At 39.4% G+C, this 6,000-nt stretch overlaps 1 long non-coding RNA gene across 1 annotated transcript; it reads right to left on the bottom strand.

The window, feature by feature from the left end:
• On the bottom strand, positions 1,218 to 4,597 carry LOC102160197. The gene is made up of 2 exons (XR_002345826.1): positions 3,054 to 4,597; positions 1,218 to 1,534 (listed from the first exon to the last, which is right to left on the bottom strand). It is a non-coding gene; the product is annotated as an uncharacterized LOC102160197 (long non-coding RNA).

The following is a 6,000-nucleotide window of genomic DNA, read 5'->3' as shown; positions in this document are numbered from 1 at the left end:
GATGTGGATGCAGACAGGCCTTGTTGGTCTTAGATGGAGGGAGAAGTTGCTGGAGCAGGCCAGTGGGGTGGGGACGGATGGACTGGTCCCTCTCTTCTCTGTCACTTGGCCCTAGGGGCCCAGTTGCAGACACTGGGGCTGGCTGAGTTCAGACCGATGGGCGGGGGATGACACTGCCCTCCCTTTAATCTTCTCTGTCACTTGGCCCTAGGGGCCCATTTGCCCATTTGCAGACACTGGGGCTGGCTGAGTTCAGACCAATGGGTGGGGGGTGATACTGCCCTCCCTTTAAACGTGGCTGGCTCTTCAGGCCCCACCTCCCTAGACAGGAGCAGCAGGTATCACTGGGCAATGAACCTGGGGTCTGAGTTTGCTTGTGAGTCTTTAGTACATTTTCTTTTTCCTTATGGCCAAGAGTAAGCGTCAAACCTGTGATTGGTAGGCAAGCAGGACACCCTGAACCCTAGAAGTGTTCTGTTTCTGGGCCATCGACTCTTAACTCTTATCCGACAGACTCCCCCCCTCCCCCCCCCAAAAAAAAGTGTTTGAGCTTTTATGGTTGAGGCACGGAGCAGTGAGATCATTGAAACTGCCCAGGCCTTGGAGAGACCTAGTTCTGCTTTCCCATTTTACATACCTAGGCAGGTAAGACTCAGTTGAGATAAAACCTCTTCTTTGTTAGGGGGGGAAATTGAACAGATGAGGGTTTTCTGCCTGCAAATAGCCATAACTAAGAACATTTCTGTGTTTTATCTACTCAGGAAAAAAATGATTAGACTTTTCTCCCCACCACGAAAGGAAAACAGCTTCTCTCATTTTCTGGAAGAGTGAACTGAAGCTATTAACCAAGGCTGAAGGCTAGTGAGCCTGGAAAATTGCTAGGAGGTAACGTTCCAGTGGAATCCCAGAGCACATGGTGTGTTTTTGTTGCTTTAAGTGGAAGTTCACATGCAGATTATACTTTGCCATTTTCTTGGGCCGCTGCCGCGGCATATGGAGGTTCCCAGGCTAGGGGTTGAATAGGAGCTGTAGCTACCAGCCTACACCAGAGCCACAGCAACGCAGGATCTGAGCTGCGTCTGCGACCTACACCACAGCTCACAGCAACGCCAGATCCTTAACCCACTGAGCAAGGCCAGGGATCGAACCTGCAACCTCATGGTTCCTAGTCAGATTCCTGAACCACTGAGCCACGACGGGAACTCCACACATGCAGATTATACTTTGGGAATGGTAGTTTATGTCACTTAAGTTCATACTGAACATTGCCTGGGACATTTTCTCTAAATGGAAATTCAAAAGATTCATTGAGTGCAATTAAACAAGATAAATCTATGTGTTATTTCACAGAGTGGGGAGAATGGCTGCAGAGTTTGGGAGTCTATGTAGCTGAGTCAGGGGTATGTATTTAGTTGTGTTGCCAAGATGGTTTATTGTCTTTTCCCAGGAACCGGCTGTTGGTGAGTCTGTAGCCACAGGATGCATGTGCTGGGCAGTCCTTTCATGACCCAACAGCTTCCACTGGCCTGAAGCCCTAAGCAGTACAAGGAAGAAAGAACAGTGTGAATCGCTGGTTCTTGACGGATGTGCCTTAGGTGAGGAGTGAGCGTGCTGAATCTTCTACTGCATCTGGAGGAGGAGAAGGAGCCTTGGTGACATAGGCAGGTGCTTCTGCTTCAACCTTTGGTGCAAGTGAATAAAGAAAGAAATAAAGACACCAGAAAGCTGGGAGGTGCTGGAGAGGGATCCAGGCATAAACCTGGACGACAGAGATGGAGCTGGTGAGGATAAAAGTCACGCAGAAAATGTTCTAGGGTGCAGAACCGAAGGTCTCTTGAGGACAGCTCTGCTACTTGTTTCTCAGGAATTTTGAGTAAGAAAGTTACTTTACTCCTTTGGGCCTCTGTCCTCATGTGTAGAAGTGGGCTAACAACCCCCCTCTACTCAAATGCTAGGATCAGGGATAACACAGATGAAGCATTTTACTCCAGAGGGATAAATTGATATTATTATGAAGGATCAAAACTTCACTTTTTTTTCTTTTTACAGCTGCACCTGTGGTGTATGGAAGTTCCAGGGTCAGGGATGGAATTGTAGCTGCAGCTGGAGTCTATGCCACAGCCACAACAATACCAGATCCAAGACGCATCTGTGACCTACACCATAGCTTGTGGCAATGTCTGATCATTAACCCACTGAGCAAGGCCAGGGATCAAACTCGCATCCCCACAGACACTATCTCCGTTTCTTAACCTGCTGAGTCACAATAGGAACTGTGAATCAGAACTTCAGAATGCCTCCAAAATGAATTTAAATGCCTCTTTGTCCCTATTATTAGGATAATGTGAAACTTTTATTCAGAGTTTTGACTGTTCCCTTTTTAGCATTTTTTAGGGCTGAATCTGTTATTTTATATAGTTTTAAGAGAGTGAACACTATATTTCTGTAAAGTAATAAGTAGTGTTAGGCATAAAAAACCCTGAAATCTGCATTTCCTTCTTGCACCATTTTAACTTCCTAGTAGCTATAATCTTCATGGTCCTCAGTTTCTCCACTCACTTTAATAGTACAGGAGTGAAAGCTATACTGTTGTTAAAGAGGGTGACCTGGTGCCTGGTGCATAGTGAGCATTCAATGAATTAAAAGATAGGTAGATAGATAGATGATAGATTGATAATAGATCAATGATGGAGAGATATAAAAGATAGATATAGATAGACAATTGATAAACAATAGATGATATAATTAGATAATTTTTTTGACCACACCTGTGGCATGTGGAAATTCCTAGGCCAGGCATCAAATCCCTGCCGCAGCAGTGACAATGCCGTATCCTTAACCTGCTGAGCCACAGGGAAATCTATTGATAGATAATAGATAGATGATTATTGAACAATAGATAGTTGATAGATAATAAACTGATAGATAGGAGTTAGATAATTACATATATACATAATACATAATAGATACACAAATACACACATAATATATACATACACACATATATACATAATACATATATAAAACAAGCAGTCCCTTGTATGATCACTCACCATATCTTGTCACCACTCACAACTGCTTTTTCTTTTGGTGTCTTGTCTTCTTATTGACAGCAAACTCACACAGTCTAGGGAGAGAAGAGAATGCCCTCAAGTATTAAAACCCTATAGCTAATATCATAATTAATGGTAATAGACTGAATTCTTTCTCGCTAATATCAAAGATATTTTCTGTTTCCCTGTCTATCCATTAGTACTAGAACTATTATTAGAGGTACTATCCAGTGCATTAAAGCAAGAAAAAGAAATAAAAGACTCAATATTGGAAAATAAATAAAATACTTTATAGAAATCATAATCATTTATTTTAAAAAATCTTTTGGAATCTACAGGGAAAGCTACTATGATTTATGAATAAGCATAACAAAGTTTCAGGATAAAGAGCCAATACTGAAAAAATCACTGAAAAATCAAGTGGAAGCTAGATAAACTATATATTTAACAAAACATCAAAAACATGAAATACTTGGGAGGGATATATTTGACTAAAGATGGGCAAGACTTGATCACTGAACACTACAAAATGTAGCTGAGAGAAATTAAGGGAGACTTGAACAAATGAAGAGAGATACTGTGATCATAGATTGGATAACTTCATATTGTGAAAGTGTGAACTTACCCCCAAATTAATCTATGAATTAATGTAATTCTATTCAAAATCTCAGCTGGCTTTTTTTTTTTTTTTTTTTTTTTAGAAATTGACAAGCTGACTTTAAAATTCAGGAAATGTCAAAATGACCTAGAATAGACAAAACAACTTTGAAAAAGAACAAATTTAGAGAACTTAATACTACTTGGTTTCAAGACTTATAAAGTTAGAATATGGGAGCTCCTGCTCTGGTGCCATGGGTTAAGGATCCAGAGGCACTGCTGCAGCTCTGGTTTAGGCTGCAGCTATGGCTCGGATTCAGTCCCTGACCTGGGAACTTCCATGTGCTGTGGGTGTGGCAATAAATAAATAAATAAATAAATAAATAAATAAAGCTACAGACTTAAAGACAGTGTAGCATTGGAAAAAAGATAAGCAAATGGAGTAATGTAACAGCAGAGAATGGAGTTCAAAATAGACTGATATATATATATAATCAATTATTTTAAACAATGTTGGTGAGGTAGTTCAATTGAGAAATGCTAATGATTTAACTAAATAGTGCTGAAACAACTGCATAACATATTGAAAAAAATGAAACTCAACCCCTACCTCATAATATATACGAAAATTAACCCAAGATGGAGAAAAACCTAAAAATAAGACCTAAAACTTCCAGAATAAGATCTAGAAAAGCTTAGTGACTTTATATTTGGCAAAGTTTCTTAAAAATAAAACAAAAGGCATGGAACAACTGACAGTTTGGACTTCAAAAAATAAAAACTTCTACTGTTCAAAAAAAATGCTGTTATGAAAATAAAAGGCGAGGCACATACCAGGAGAAAATATTGCAAAATAGATCTAACAGAGGAGTTCCCATTGTGGCACAGCAGAAACGAATCCCGCCAGTATCCATGAGGATGTGGGTTCAATCCCTGGCCTTGCTCAGTGGGTCAGGGATCTGACTTTGCCATGAGCTGCAGTGTAGGTTACAGATGTGGCTTGGGTCCTGTGTTGCTGTGGCTGTGGCTGTGGCTGGGACTACAGCTCTGATTTGAGCCCTAGACTGGGAACTTCCATATGCCATCATTGTGGCCCTAAAAAGAAAAAAATGAAACAAAATATATATCTGACAAAGAAATTGTACTTGGAATATATAAATAACTACAACTTAATAACAAGATGACAAACAATTCAATTGAAAATGGGAAAAAGATTTCAACCAATAATACATCAGGGACAATAATACATGGATAGCAAATAAGCAAATGAAAAGATGCTCAACCTCATTAATTATTAAAGAAAGGCAAATTAAAACCACAATGAGATACCAGTACACACCCATTAGAACTACTAAAATTCAAAAGGCTGACAAAACCAAGTGTTGGAGAGAAAGTAGATCAGCTGGAATGTCATGCATTGGGTGCAGAAATGTAAGATGGCACACTTTGGAAAACAGCTTCTAAAGAAATTAGGATGTGACTACCACATGACCCTGCAATGCCACTCCTAGGTATTTACCCATGAGAAATGAAAGTATATGTCTATGCCAAGACACAAATGTTCATGGCAGTTTAATTTGCCATCAGGACTGGTATGGGGGCAAAGCAAGTGGGGTATTTGTACAAACCTGATAGTGAGCTCCTTCTTAAGTTTCATGCACAAGGTGCCTTTCTCTTGCCCTCGTCTGGATTCTGTTTATGATAGTCAACACTTGAAAACAATCTAAACATCCATCTACAGATGGGCGGTTAGAGAATCTGCTACATCCATACCATGAAGCATGATGCTGTGTTTGCTTCAACAGCATAAAAACAGATTCCTGCATAAGGATGACATGCAAATTTCTGAAGCGCTTCATATTTTTTAAGACATAAGTCCTAAAAATGTAATATACAGCATAGTAATATGGTTAATAATATTATATGTATATTTGAAAGTTGCTAAGAGAATAGATCTTAAAAGTTCTCAGCAAAAGGAAAAAAGTTGTAAATGTGTGGGGTGATGGATGTTAACTAGATTTACTGTGATCATTTCACAGTATTTACAATTATCAAATCATTAAGCTGTACAAACTGAAACTAATGTAATGTTATAGGGTGGTCATATCAATACAAAAAGACAAATTCTATTCAGCAATGAAAAGAGACAAATTATTGATTCATGCAGTAACATGGATAAATTTCAAAACGATTATTCTGAGTGAAAGAAGTTATAGACAAAAAGAATACATGAGTTATGAATTCCATTTATATAAAACTTTAGAAAATGTACTTAATCTATAGTGACAGAAAGAAGATCAGTGGTTGCCAGGGAAATGAGCAAGAAGTGGGGGGGGGGGAATACCAAGGG

This window comes from Sus scrofa, chromosome 1 (genome assembly GCF_000003025.6).
Source record: "Sus scrofa isolate TJ Tabasco breed Duroc chromosome 1, Sscrofa11.1, whole genome shotgun sequence".
In the NCBI taxonomy this organism is placed as follows: Eukaryota; Metazoa; Chordata; class Mammalia; order Artiodactyla; family Suidae; genus Sus; species Sus scrofa.
This window is presented reverse-complemented; position numbering and strand designations above follow the sequence as displayed.